Genomic DNA, 15,711 nt, shown 5'->3' with positions numbered 1-15,711 from the left:
AGATATGAAGCCCGTATTAGGAAACTTTTCTAAGACACTTCTCAATTAAAGCACGAAGAGCTTTATAGTGCTGTAGTCTTTTTAGAATCATAAATTCCAAAAGCTTCCTAGGTTTCTCCTCCATAGAGGGTCTCCCAGAAAGGCATGAGTATGTGTGAGGAGAAGCCCCCGCTGATCTCTGTGAACTCTCTCGGACTGAACATGCCGGTTATCGCCAATGTGTCGCCTCTGTGCGCCTCGGAGATTGTCATGGAGAGGCGCACGCGTCTCTCTCGGGCAGAAGGCGAGGAGAGCTGGCCAGGACGAAGTGGCCGGCATTGCCATTCATAGATCATACATACACGCACATTCAGTCACAATCAGTGACCGGGAGTGGGGAAAATGTGACTGAGGCGTGCTCTTGAGAGAGCTTCACAAATCGAATGACTACTCCATTATCAGTAACTCACAAATAGCTGCGCTTGGCGCACGTTCTCACCCAGAGCTTGCCATCTTGGCTTAATATTCCTTCACTAAAGAAGCTTCCTTTTTCAAGTGCTGTGTACCAAATCCCTTTGCGGATTAGGGTGAAAGAAATTGTGGCCACAAATGTGTCCTAATAGCTACTTAATTTAAAACTTGTTCGTATTTAGTGTTACAGTAACTTCCAGTTTAGCCGCTCAATCTTCAATTATACAGTTACAAAAAGTAAAACGTTTGATAAAAAGAAGATGCAATTAGTCATGAATTGAGCCTTATATCTCTGGAAATTGTCTATTTGGTGCTTTTGCGGATGTTCTATTGCTAATTTTTATAACTTTAAAGAGTCACTAAAAGTTTAAAAGATTATGTGATTTTTTAATCGTTTCTTCAATTTAACTAAATTAAAAGAATTGAAGCAACGTTTCTTCTTCACCAACAAAAAGTGCGTGAATTGTGCAATACAGAATCTTCACAAGATATATTTCACTTCCTCCACATACTCAGAAAAAAAGGTAAGATACTTTTAATTAAGAGAGTGTTAGATATTCTTGAACCGTCTGTTTAGGAAATGAATAATTGCGTGTAACAGTCACCTTTTCATGGACATTTGATGTATTAGAGTACGACAGAGTTGATAGTATTTCCCTGAAAATTTTGACCTTCAACTTGAAGCTAAATTAACACAACAGTTGTCTCCAATGAGAAATCTATTTTTAATGTCTATTTCTTCAATTTAATATCATGCATTTCCCACAGACGATTCCTACATCATTCCTAAACATATGTTTCCTCCGTATGAGATGAACTTTCGAAAATAGCCCATTTGCGCAAAAAGCAATTCAAGTATATAGACGCAAGATATTTCAAATTGTCGGTCTCTTTTCAATTGGTATTTTAGCGGTATTTGAATTTCTAATTAAATTGAGTTTCAAATATTTGTCTTTCAGTTTATTCTCAGATAACCAATGATCAAATGTGCTTTTTGAAGTTGTATTTTATTCTGAAATTTAAATTACTTTTACATTTTCCATCAATGCATGACAAAACGTATAATTTGATGCTCTTCGTGATGTATTTTTATTTAAATTCTTATATAAAGTAAGATGTCGTATCCAAGTGCCTTCGAGTTTTCATTTTCATTTTCGTCTCTTTTTGTATATTTTATAATTGGCCTTTACGCCTGAAGTTTAGGCAAACCCATTTTCTACAATATTTTATGCATAAATGTTAATAAATTTGATTCTACCTTACCAAATTTAATAGAGTAAGTGTGCCAAATTCCGGCCATCTTGCAATTTCGGCCACCTCTTTTGTTCCTCGAATTTTCATGAACTTTTAGATTTTACGTACTCTAGAGATTATACAATGCAAAAGAATAACAAAAAATATAGCTTCGACAAACGAGATGACGTGAAAAAGATATTGGATGAATTCCCGAAGGGCAAGGAACTATGAGAATGAAGGTGGCCGAAATAAGGCACCAAAGCTATGTCAACATTTTTATTTATTTTAAATTGTATTAAGAATTATTTTAAAGTAAATAAAGACGATAAACTTTTTACAAGGTTCCAAGCAACACTCTTTCAGAAGAAAGAATAAAAAAAATAAATTTGTATTTAAAATATTACATTTCAAACTTGAGATTTTGACGCTTGTATGCAACTATGCCGAAATTTGGCACACTTACCCTAATTTATAACGGAACTTAAAGGCCTTTGAGTGGTCTACGATTCTCTAGAACAAATAAAGTTTGAAATAATTTTATTTTACGCACTAAGGAGCTAATCTGGATTTGCATTACAATTTAGTTTTATTATTTGTATGGGAAAGCTTGCAGGCTTCGCACACGCTTTTTTTTTAATGAATCTGGCCTATTTTCTTCAAAATATGTGGCTTAACTCTTTCGCGTCTTTAGGGTCATATATGACCCGGGGAAAAAAGTTTCTTTTTGGCTATTTACATTAATTGAAATCTAACTGGAGTCTTGAGAAAATGAGCCAAGAATCTTACATCCTTCTATTGTGATGTCGTGCACGAACAAATAGATTTCAATTAATGTAAATACCCAAAAAAAACTTTTTTCCCCGAGTCATGACATTACCCTAAAGACGCGAAAGAGTTAAGACCAGCTATTAAAATATATTGCTAGAGACAGCTCATTAAAGGAATGTGGAGAATGTATGAAGTGTCCAAAGCCAGAATATGTGCGAAGCCTGAAAGCCTTTCCCTAGAAAATTCATACATATTTTCTGTATTTTTCGTAAATTAATGAATGAGACATGGGGAAACTGTATAAGAATCGATCACCTAACACCTCTTCAAACTTAAATTAACAATGCTGTTTTCACCCAACAAAAAATTAAAAAGAACCACAAGAATTTAAATTAAAAGCTCAATTTCTTGCGCGGTGTAAAGAGAAGTTAAAAAATTGCACGATTCATTTTAAATATAATAAGATTTATCCCTTAACTCTTTCCGGACCGCAGCATATGCTGCAAGCCAATTTCACAATTTTTAATCAAAAATATCTAAGCTCAGGAATTAATTGAGGTCCTGCAAAAAATATCTTACATTTGGATATCCTTATCGTTTGTAATCATCCACAAGAATCGGATTTTTATCAACTCTGAATAATTAAAAAACATTGTTTTTCATAGAAAATGCATATGCTTCATTGGGTACTAGAGTCCCAAAAGAGACGAGAGAGTTAATCCTGAGATAAATTTTTAAGTGGTAAATCCCTTAAATCAACCTTTAAAACTCGGTTCATATTCTCCGATGACGATCTTGAATTTTAAAGAGTTATTTTTAAGCTTATAAACGGAAATATAACAAAATACAAAATAATGAAGCTGAAATAGTAATGGTTGACATTCATTAAGTTTTTTTTTTTATTTAAAAGCGGGCTGAAACAACCTTTAATATTTAAAATACAAAAAAATTGAATTAAGATTAGAATAGATGAAGCGTAACTGGCCTTTATGTCATAATTAAAAATATTTCATTTTAAAACTAAATATTTAATAATAGTAAAACTTTAATTTTTCCTAGTTTTGAATTTTGGATTTTTTAAATAAAACACTCAAAAAGATCAAAAATTTTGGTAGCCATGCTAAAGCCATACATTGCGAAAAAATTCATCCAAATTTAGCGTCAAAAGGTGGTTCTGAAGAAAACTGTCAATATATTTCAGCGACAATTTGACAGAAGGTTGGAATTTTGAAGAAAATAAGATACTCTTAATTTTTTTGAAAAAAATTCAAGAAAATTTAATAGGGTATGTGTGCCAAATTCCGGCCAGCTTGCAATTTCGGCCACCTTTTTTGTTCCTCGAATTTCCATGAATTTTTAGTTTTTGGATGAAAATTGACGCTCCACGATTTCTTGACTTTGGATTATTACCAATATCTAAAATATTGTCATAACAAGAATTACGATTTATGGTCACGATTTAATTGCGTATGTCAAGTGACTTCAAAATATTTCATTTTGATGAAAATTATTCAAAATGTGTAGACGCTCTTATAGTCTCAGAATGAGTAATAAATTATCTTTTACTTTTGAGCTATTGATCTTAGTGTTTTCGCAGAATTGTTTTTGGTTTTAATCATTAAAGAAAACCTAAAACTTAGACATTTTCGGACAATAATGGCCTCTACACACTAGAGACATTTATGACCATATTGAAGAGTTTTTCCCACACAAATGTAAGGAATTTGCTTCAATATGAACATAATTTTCTCTAGTGTGTATATAGGATAAGTGTAAATGTTGAAAATTGGTAAAATTTGTTTTAGATTCTTGATTTACGAGATTTTCTTCGAGAAAATTAAATTATTATAGAGTGGAGTCATTAGTTATGGACGTTATGGTCTTTACTGGGAGCAATTTTCCTCAAAAAATGTCCTTATCAAAAATTTTTGACATTTCTTCTCACAGTCACAGGCATTCTTTTAAAAGTATTTTTGACGAAAATTGCACCCAATGTGTAGAGCCCTTTATAGTCTTATTGACCGCTAGCAAAAATATTCAATTTCATGAAAAATCACAACATTTTTAATCAAATCATAAAATAAAAATTTTATGATTTCTCGAAATTTATTTTAGGTAAAAAAAATTTAAGATTTCTGCAAGCTCTCTATAAGTATATAACGTTCATAACGACCACTACACATTGGGACAATTTTTCGTCAAAAATTGCATTTTGACAGAATTTTGACGTTTTCAATTGCAGCACTGCAGTCAATTTCTTTCAAAAAACCAATTTTTGACGAAAATTGCTTCCAATGTGTAGAGGCCATAAGTGATGACTCCACCCTATTTAATCTTAAGTTTCTCAGTTGTAAAATATTATATCTAGAATCAATGTTTTTTTGTTATTCAAATTCTTAGCAATTCTTTCTTTGTTTTCTTTGGTTAATTGTTTCAAATGTAATGTGCGAACCTTATCTTAACAGTCTCAAATCATAATGATTGATCACATAATTAAAAAATCGTAAATTTCGATTTTCTTGATAAAAATTGTCTGATGTTTTCAAAATAAATAAATTAGGAATAATTTTGAACAATAAATTGTCCTGTAAATTTCTGACCTTTCTCTTAATTTTTTTAAATCAATATTTTTATCGATCTTTTTCTCTGATATTTATTGAAACTTCTAATCTTGAGATAAAGTGAGCTTAAATATTTATAAGTTAGAAGGTCTTTGTAAATATTTTCAAATTGGCTTAGAATTTAAAGGATTTAAAGTCTGATTTAAAGATTAAACATTCAGTATTTACAATTTATGTGAAGAACACTTAAAATTCTCCAACAGGTAATAGCACAAAAAGTGCTTTACATGATCTCATGAAGCATATGCTTTATGGATATCTTAATTAATTGAAGCATAAAATAAATTATTACAGCAATTAATTTTTATTACATTGAAAGCTGGCTTTCGTACTATCCCATCTTGACTTAAACAATTTCAAATAGATTAGTGTACAGAAAAGGGAACCGCGCCGTTCAAGAAATGCCACAATCAACAGTTTAGCAGAAATCCCTTGATTTTTCTGGATTTCCAGTGAAATTTTAATCAGTGATTTTGTTGAGCTTCGAAACGTTAGAAACATTGCTAAATGAGTGTTTGAGCTCCCACTAACAGTATCTTGGAACTCCTTCACATGCAAAATTCGCATGAAGAAAGATCATTTAGTGTGTGTAGGATGATGAAAACAGCAAATGGATTACTAAAGAAAATTCTTGGGATATATTTCAGTTTTTGTGGCAGTACCAGTGGTGCGATATCTCGACCCCCAAACGATCTCAATCGTTAACCTCACGTGTCCCTCCGAATAGTATTATTGCGATCGAATGCAAATTTTTGTCTTCACAACTGGATTTGCCTCTCATTTACCATCTTATCAATTTCAAGATAGAATCTCCTAAAAACCGTATTTTCTTCTCTCTCTCCTCTTACCAATTAGTTCTTGTCAAACTGGAATTTCCTCCTGCATTTCACTATATATTAAATATTTTTTCGCATAGATTTCTTCCGAGACAATCATTATAAACAAGACCACAAATAAACTCGCGAATGCAAATGATGTCTCTCCAGAATCAATTCGTTAGGCTCAAGCACAGAAAAAAAAACGTCTGTCGTCGAATGGTGATATGAAAAAAGATGGAGTGTGTCTATTATTATCATCATTCACTGGGTGCGTGACTAAATTGAGAGGTGCCCTCTTCTCTTGGCCACCGAGGCGAAGAGGCTTTAGTTTTTCGCGATCCAGATTAAACCGGTTGAAATGTACAGACATCTTCAGGTCTCTTAATTCGAACCACAAAAAGAAATGCCATGTGATTATGTGTGGTAGTAGTACCGCAATAAAATCATCGTGGTCACTCTGGAGTCTTACTTCTGCACAAAATTCAAATTTATGCCATTTTTATCAATGCGATCGTGCTGCGACAAGGTGAGAAGCTACTTTAGAAAGTCCATTACCTCTCTCGGTAAAAATGATACAAGATATACATTGAATCCATTGATATTTGAATTAAAATTGGCAAGATAAATCCATAAAAGTCCATCTGAAAATGTTAGATTTTTCACTTTAAAAGTCTAACTAGATATATATACACATATTTTCACAATTCCACCATAGATAGATTCACTAATCACGAAAATATTATCTATATTGATTGATTGATTTTCATTTCCAATGTAACAAAAAACCATATCTAAATGATTTTAGAATTAAGAAGACGATCTTGATGCAAATCATTTTTTCAATTACTTTACGTTATTCCATCTAAATGGCTTAACCGAATTGGATAAAAGCAGTATCGTTGGAAAGGCCTTGGAATTCTCAACAATCTGCATATAGTCGGTTGCATCGACCGTTGTCGTATCTGCATTTAGTGCAAACTACAATACAGACGTCTGTGTTCTTCTGATTCAAATAGATTAGTTTTCCTTAATAGTCCATTTCTAAGTCAAAATTTTCCAAATATTTTCGACTAATAAGAAATTAGAGAAGTTAAGCCTGACTAAGCCAGGCGTAAGCGTCATGTACGATTTCAATTATCTCAAGCTTTAAAGACGTGTAACTTCAGCCTTTATAATTCTTCTAAGCATTCCAGGGACCAAAGTTCACCATGCGGGCACCGACGATATGTTAATAAAATTTCTTAAAGTCGCATAATTGAAGTAAAATCTACAACAAAGTGTAAAAAATTGCTTTTCCGTAATATTACCTGTATTTATGATTCGATTTAGACAAATATTGCAGACAAATACAGGTTTTCAATTTGTGTAATACAGACAGATTGTGTAATAGTGGCCACTGCCGTCTTAGGGTTGGAAATGAACCCTCAGAGTAAAACGGTTGTATGAGATATCTGCATTATTCAAAGAGAGTTTACATAAGATAAAAAAGAAGATAATAAAAAGCAAATTAAGGCGTTGAAAAGGTTTGGATAAGCCGTTCTGTTTTCTCTAGGAGGGTGGGGCAGTTTTACGTAGCAGATTTTTTTTTTTATTTCAGACTCATTTCCGTAACGAATATGAGTCATACTAAAACTAAATAAGTCTGGGTAGTTTCTTTTGGGTATATTGGATATTTGAAAATATGCAGAACATTGGGGGAGACTGGGGCAAAAAGTGACAAAACGGATATTCATTTTTTTCACAAGCTACCCGAGCGCCTCAGAAATTTCTAATTTGCGCAGTTTTAAATTTATCGCTCTACAACTTTATGAAAATAATTTTCCTCTATTTTGTAAGGAAATACATTTATCGAGCCGTTTTCTAAAAGGTAATTTTGTGACCATTCTCAAACATGCTGGGGCAAATAGTACCAGGCATGGTATCATTACATTTTGATTCGCTTTGTTACAGGCTTCCGTAAATTTAAAAAAAAAATACCTAGATGACATATTTTCATAGGAAATTTATAGATCTCTATACCTTTGTGACACACCATTTTCTCTATTTGAACGAGAAAAGCGCTTTAAAATGATATAACAGCGACGAGACATGGCAATGACGTTTCTTTTCGATCAAAAATTGCTTCGGTTTTTGTTACTTTTTGCTCCAAAACTTTTGTTACTTTTTACCCCAAGTGGTCGTTTCGAACAAAAGGATTTCTGGGGAAAAGAATCTTTGTAAAATTGTAAAATAGATAGCGGCTTCGTATTCAAAGAATCCAAATCATTTAGGAAATATTCACCAGTTCATCAATTTAGAAAAATAAGTAGGCAAACATTGATATCTTGAGCAAGGAAAATATTACAAAAAAGGACTAAGAATTTCGATATTTTTTTATTTTCTAAATTCCTTATTACGATTCTAAGAAACTTATGACATTGAAGAAGGTCTATGGATGCTATATATGGAAGAAATTGAATTTTGAAATGTTCGATTTATGACCTTTTGCCCCAATCTCCCCTACTCATTCTCACCCTTAATGACGTTTTAATAAGCGGATATGAATACTCCAGGATTAAAATAATAAAAAAAAATAGTCTTTTGTACTGACATATTACCACTAGAGATGGAAAGAGAAAAGAAAATATAAATTAATAAAAAAAACTACAAAATAATCTTAGAAAAAATACTACGGAAGGAGTTTAAAGAGCCAAATATCAGAAAAATATTTAATAATATCACTGAAAAAAAAGCGAGGAAAAATCGTTAGTGCTTCACTACAGCTAAATAAGACTGAAGTAGTTCGGTCATATTTCTCGTAATCAATTGCTCACACTGAAATTTCAACAAAGCAATTTTAACTCAAATCATATTCAAAATTTAACGTATTTAGTGTTAAAATCTTCCAAAAAGAACAAATATTTAGATAGAATTCATTATTCATCAAATATTGGAATAAAAATCTATTATTTTAATCAATTTTTATTTTTAGTGTCCAATTTTACCCTCTAAGTGTCCAAATTTAGAAACTGTCCAAAATTATGAGCTCTTCGCCTACACAAAATTCCAGGATATTTCTTTTGAGTTTGAAAAATATTGATTAAAGTCAAAACATAAAAAAAGTTTCTCAAACATGCCGGCTCTCCCCTACTTGTAATTTTTTTTTCGAGTGTCCCTTCTGTAATACTCTTCCAGAGGATGATCAATTACACTATATTCAATTATCGTGTTTTCCAAAAGAATTTATGATATTTTGCTAAATTTAGTATACTTTTCGCACGGGAGAACTGGATAATATTTGTAAATAATGTAGAGGAATGTTGGGCATCTTTGAATTGGGGCATTTGTCAAATAGGTCTTTTCCCTATTTTTAAATGGAAATTATCCTTATCATAAGGTGATTTATCTTCATAAATGGTTTGTGGAGCTAAATTATAATCACGGTAAGATCCAGTTCCATTTAAAAATAGGGTACAAAGCTCTATATCAAAGGTACCCTTATTTAAAGGTCCCCTACATCCCGCCTAACCAAAATTTCTACGTGAAGTTAAGCCAAAAAAAGATTGAAAAGATAATATTGTAGGGTGAAAGGAACGTCTATTGACACTTTAAGAAATCGTGTCAGCACCTATTGACACCCTACTCTGTACCATTTAGGATATGAAATTTGAACATCTTTGTTTATAGTAAAAGGTATATTACAGAAAAAACGTTATGTTACTTATATTTTACTAGATACATAAAATAATTTTCAACATTTTGACAAAAGTGTCAATAGGGGTTCCCTGTCGAACAGATATTCCTCCGACCCTATGTTTAATAAATATGGATATCTGAACTGAAGAAATCTTTTCAAGACTGTCGTAAAAATATTAATCTTTGGAAGATGAGTTTCCATTTCAAAATTTTCATATTTCCCGGATTTTCTGAATATCACAAAGACACGCTTTCCACTGTTTTCATTTGAAGGTCTGCAATGTTTGGTCTCTTAATTTAGAAATTTAAATTTACTTTGTGGCAGTTACAACTTTCTTTTCTCTCTCTCTCTCAAATATGATTTTGGGACAAAACTGTGAAAATTATATTTATTCTTATCATTGGTATACCCAAAATTTATAACATTTTCCTTGCAATCAGTGTAGAAACTCTTCATAATAAGTACAAAAAGTCACTGTGCTATTTTTAAAATCTCAAGACAGAGAACATGACACTTTTTGTATGATTCTTTGAAGTGATTTATCAGTTGAATTAACTGACCTTTCTCACTTTATTCCCTTTTTCTGTTAATAATCATATTGGAAGATGTACTGAATGGGGCAGAGAGCACAGAGTTGGCGATTAAAAATCCTTTATGTTTTATATCTCAAGTGAAATTAAAATTAATCGAGGAGGGCGCAAAATGCAGAAGAGAACATCAACTGGGCACCATCATGAGAAGCATTCCATAATTGGATGCAGTTAAAGTTTTAATAAACTCATTGACTTAGAGAGACGCATCATCCCACACTCCTGTCCACAACCAGATTCTGTTCTTATGCATTTTCATCTCTTTGAGACTCCTCTCGCGCACTTTAAATTATTATCCAGAGTGTTTGGTGGTAGAATTCATTCTGGGTAACTTCACTTGTGGTCAGAGGCAGTGTGCTAAGTGTGTGTCAATCTGGACCTGGTACGGCTGAGGCGAAAACCCTCTCTCGCCATGGAGGACAACGTGGGTTGCGTGCAAATGAGAATGCATAAACCTGTTCAATTATTATTTTGAAAAATTGTAACGTTTATGTTGTGCACCACAAGACACAGGCATCTCTTGCAACATGGGAAGAACCCAAGAAAGTACCCAACATCGAAGAGAAATTATTAAACTTATGTGGTGAACATTAAATTTTATTAGGATGTGGGAATAATAAATCTTAACTCTTGCATCTCCCAAGAGATGTTTCTCTTCTGCACACATCATCGGTCTGCAAATGTTACTCGATAATTTATTCCCTTTTGATATTGCTCAGGGGGTTGCTAATTAAACATCTCCGGTGTTGCTATTCTAATCCGGAGACAGCAGAAATATTGGTCAAAGTTGTGCTTCTAGCTTGAAAAAGACATTCACCCACAGGAGTTTGCCTTTCACAACGTCATAAAAATCTTTATATTGTAAGATACAATCCATCAATTCATTCATATTATTTGTTTAGGAAAATTGTTCTGCATGTTACCTATTTGAGCCATCCTTAATTTGTTCTCTATTTAGAATTTATATGATCTTCTTTATGGTCTTGAGAGAGTACTCTGCGGCTAAACAAAAGTATAATCACATTAAAATATAGTTTCTAGTTCCATTCGAAGTTTATTGCAACGCCTGCAACTATTGAACATGAATATTAATTGAATATTACTGAAACATCTTCCGTATAACCTTCTTAATTCGTAGAACGAGGTGGGACAATAGTAGAAATCCTATATCATTTGATTGTCCAAAAAGTTTTCATAGTCGTACATGCGTGAAAAACTACCCCACCTGTCACTGAGCTTCTTAAAGGGGTAGTTTCGTAAATTCCGTTTCTTTTTGTTTCTAAAATACAATTAAAAAACCTAAATAGCAACCAATTTAATTTGTTCTTCTGATTCAAATAGATTACTTTTCCTTAATAGTCCATTTCTAAGTCAAAATTTTCCAAATATTTTCGACTAATAAGAAATTAGAGAAGTTAAACCTGGCTAAGCCTTAGGTCTGAAGCCCGTATAAGCCTCATGACCGATTTCAATTATCTCAAGCTTAAAAGACGTGTAATTTCAGCCTTTATAATTCTTCTAAGTATTCCAGGAGGGACCAAAGTTTACCATAAAATGTGCATTTTCTTAGTTTTTATCGTTAGTCATTCGCAGCAATTCAAAGCTTTCTTCTACATTTTAAACGTTAATAACAGTGACTTATTTTTTTTTTAAAATTATTTCCAACCATTCTAAACCTAAAGTCTTCATGCAGCCTTAGAAAAGGCTAAAAATATCTGTTACGGCGCAAAACGCCTCTGGTGGAAAAAAAGACAATTAATGCCATCAGGCAACACTTCTTCCTCTTTCATCATGTCACCTTCGCGAAGACACGCCTTTTTATTAGTTTAGTGAATAAAATCCGTTTTTGTTAAAAGAATCAGAAGAGCTTTTATTCAATGAATCATCACACAACATTCCCAAGGATTTGAGGCAGCGAAAGGCGAATAAAGATTGTTTTATCGGGCAATTGGAAGTTGGTTTTTTTCGCCAGATATAATAATCATTTATTCATTTATCTCACAGGTTCGTAGAGATCCACAGGATCCAGCCTGGGAATGCACAAACAGCATTCATTTTAACATATTATCACACTCACAGGTTCGTACAGATCACACAGAATCCAACCTGGGAAGATTCCAATATCATTCAATCTTACACTTATCATACACATAGGTTTGTCTCGCGACCAATATCAGAGAGGTCATGGCTTTTAAAAAATAACTAGAAAACCACATTTTACTGCTCGAACTCAAAGAGAGAGCACTTGCATAATCCACTTTTTCCAACTTGTGACACGGCTAGAGACCAAACGGTAAGAGACATCGACTTCCGGTCTTAGACGATCCCTAACGGCTCCTATGATTTTTTTTCATTTTCGGATATGTTGTAGAGGTAGTCAAGGCGAATATTTTGGAAAAAGAAAAATGTTTGAAATCCATTTTGATATCAATTTTTCGAAGTTCAAAGTTCAACCACTTTGGACGGCCTATTTTTTAACAGATTTGCTTAAATTTAGATTTTTGTGCAAGATCTTGAAATTTCCAACCCAACTGCATCGGACTTAATCGGTCATGAGCTGGTATAACATCTGTAAATGATTTACCTTTCTAGGGTTTACTAAAATATTTTAAAACCAACTTTTCTTAAGCAGTTTCTTATTTCGGAATGGTGTTTATTTTAAATCAGTTTATTCGGTTGTAAAGCGTTATGTACCCAAAAAGCATTCGGAAAGTTAATACACATTTCCGTCTATCTTCTGCTGTAAGCTTTTCTTTAATTCTAGCATTTAAGGATGGTCTTTACCAATCGGACGTGGTAGATCGGATCTGTGAAGACCAAGTAATAGAATTAAAGGAAAATTTTACAAAAATAAGGGGAGCGAGTGGAACAGTCACCCGCATCTTCAGTACTTAGAATACCAATATCCATCCTTGAATTTCATCAAACTTTCAACGTTTAAGGAAATTCATAAGGGTTATCGCTATAGTAAAAATTTGAAACCTCGATTTCTTTTATCTTAGACAATATTGAACTTTTAAATTTACGATTTTTGTGACTTTTTGCCCCGGTCACCCCCATGGAAAAAAAATTTCATTTGCTGGATAATTTTGCCTTAGTAAGGAAAACTGGGGTACCACCAAATACGGGGTAGCACCACACACTGCAATTTTTTAATAGGATATTCGACTTCAGAGGACAAGACTTATAGAAATTTTTAGGCATTATAGGGATGTTCTTTTTCGGTAGATTAGGGGAGACCGGGGCAGAATTAGTCACGTATAGTATTAGATAGTAGTATCTTATATTTTTCCTTTAAAGGAATATTGAGGAAACCGCTTTTTTATTCTAAATATATACTTCCCTTAGTATTTATTAAAATATTTATCAGCATCATACAAACGTTTTTTGTACAAATTATACGCGATGAAAAATTTCATTTAGTGGCTAATTCTACCCCGGTCTCCCCTACTGACGGCAATTCGTATAAGAAGGTCAAGGAGATGAACTCCCTCCGGATGCGTCAGGGGGTGCAATCTTTTCAGGACAGGAAAACACAAAATTTTTTGCCAAAGCTTTCGACGCTTCAACGCGTCTTCCTCAGTGGTCAAATCTGTGATTTGTCTCTGAAATTTTGTCCGCACTGTCTGTCTACTACTCCAAATGAGGATTTACAAGGAAAATCGGGAATTCGTCGCGGGTACTCCTTCTTGGACATTGATCTGAGGCCAACTTATAGGGTTGTTTGTCCACTGAAGCAAATGGTCAAGATAGTCCAAATAGTTTAGAAATAAAAATTAGTGTTTGGTGCTACCCCGTGTTTGGTGGTGCCCCAGTTTCCCATAAGTGTCAAAACTTGGATACTTTCAAAGGATCCTCGGTCATCCTTTCATTTTCACCAGTTGGCTCAATTTGACCCTTTTATTTTGACCAGTGTAATTGGAATATCGCAGTGCTACCTCATGTTTAATAGTGCCCCCTACTACGTGAAACTGCCCTGTTCTTCGTTAAGGAATCTTTGTTGAAGATTTTGATATTGTAATTGAATAGGTACAGAAATGATTCCCGTGCAATATTTTAATTAATTCACCACCCCTTTAGAGTTGAACATTGAACAAGCTGGAAGAATTTCAAGGCGTATTACATGAGAATGTACATGCTAAAGATGGAATTTCATACAATGAATTAAAATGTATCGCAATGATTTTTTGCTTAGATTTTTTTTTGTTAATGTCCTTATCGCATTTTATGCTGGCCATAATCACTGAATGTGATGGACAAAAAGAATAGGGACAAACGTAGTATTTTATGCCATGAAATTTGGCTCAAATGGGTTTATCAAGTATAATAACCATAATGATTAAAGGCCAAGAGATCCGAATGCGAGAAGTGCGCGAATTCTATTAGTGATATTAAGTGTCTCAAGTGCGATTACAGAGTTCAATGGCCTGAATTTTAGCCCAAAAGAAGATTAGTGTCTCTACCAGGCATTGAGATTAACATCTTCTTCATAGGAGTGAATCGAAGCGAAAAATTTTCACATAGTGTGAAATATTTTTCTTGTAAACTAAGAAGAGAGACACTGATCTCTCGCGACTTTGCCATGAAGGTTTTCACATTGAATACTATCCGTGAAGGTATAAATGATTTATTTATTTGGTCTGAACTTCTCTCCGCGGAAACCCACATCAGTTCATTTGGTGTCCGGATGTATGCATTTAAAGTCTCTCTTGTCTGGCGCACTTCTTGGCACTTCAAGCCTCCAAGATCACAATCGAATTTGCACTGTACAGGGAAAATAAATTTGCACCACAAGAACTCGAATGCGTGGGTGGTATTTATATCACTCAATGGAATTCTCAATTCTGCAAAATGAAAACCACATAAATTTTTGCCATTCGAATTGGGAGGATGTCTAAAAGGAACAATAGCAAAAGGGCTGGACCATCATGAGAAGTAGGAGTTAATTGACTGATCCCACAAATATTTCTAATGCAACATTCTTGCTTTTCACATAAATTCAGTTTAAAATTGAAACAGATAAAATAGCCGCAATAGAAGAGCGATTTCCTTTCGTGTGCACAAAGAAAAGTAAAAGTATTTTGATGTGCAATTAGACTAATTAATGCAAACAACAGCATGAAGCGAAAAAAAGGCCAAAATTACAAGATTGTATACTTTCATTGAGGTAAGATTTTTGTGCAAAACAAAAAAATATGCAATAAAATAGAATTAAACTGCTAATTTTATTTGAACATGGTCTCACAGAGAAAACACTCTAATCGCGAGCGATAAGGCAAACCCCTCACTTCTCTATTCATATACTAGAATTAGTAATGTGCAATAAAAATAGCCGCGTGTGCGAAATTGATAAGAAAATCGTCCTATACACTTTTACCTGTAGCTTTTCTCACAGTAAATAAATCACTATTTACAGAACATAAATTTTCAAAACAATGTCGTTTCTTATCATCTATCTCTCAGTTGCGTCAACCTTTCTTTCGTTTTATTGTATAATCCACAATTCACAGACATTGCTGAGACAACACTCTATCCAAGTGCTTAAGCAAATT

General features: G+C 33.4%; 1 protein-coding gene across 1 annotated transcript in view; it reads left to right on the top strand.

The window, feature by feature from the left end:
* Nucleotides 1-235: 235 nt before the first annotated feature.
* Nucleotides 236-15,711, top strand: part of LOC129798544 (protein phosphatase 1 regulatory subunit 3B) — a 38,153-nt gene continuing 22,677 nt past the window's right edge. Inside the window, exon 1 of the mRNA XM_055841744.1 lies at nucleotides 236-974. The gene's annotated coding sequence lies outside the window, so the exon portion shown is untranslated. The remainder of the gene's footprint in view (nucleotides 975-15,711) is intronic.

Source organism: Phlebotomus papatasi, chromosome 1, assembly GCF_024763615.1.
Source record: "Phlebotomus papatasi isolate M1 chromosome 1, Ppap_2.1, whole genome shotgun sequence".
NCBI lineage: Eukaryota > Metazoa > Arthropoda > Insecta > Diptera > Psychodidae > Phlebotomus > Phlebotomus papatasi.
This window is presented reverse-complemented; position numbering and strand designations above follow the sequence as displayed.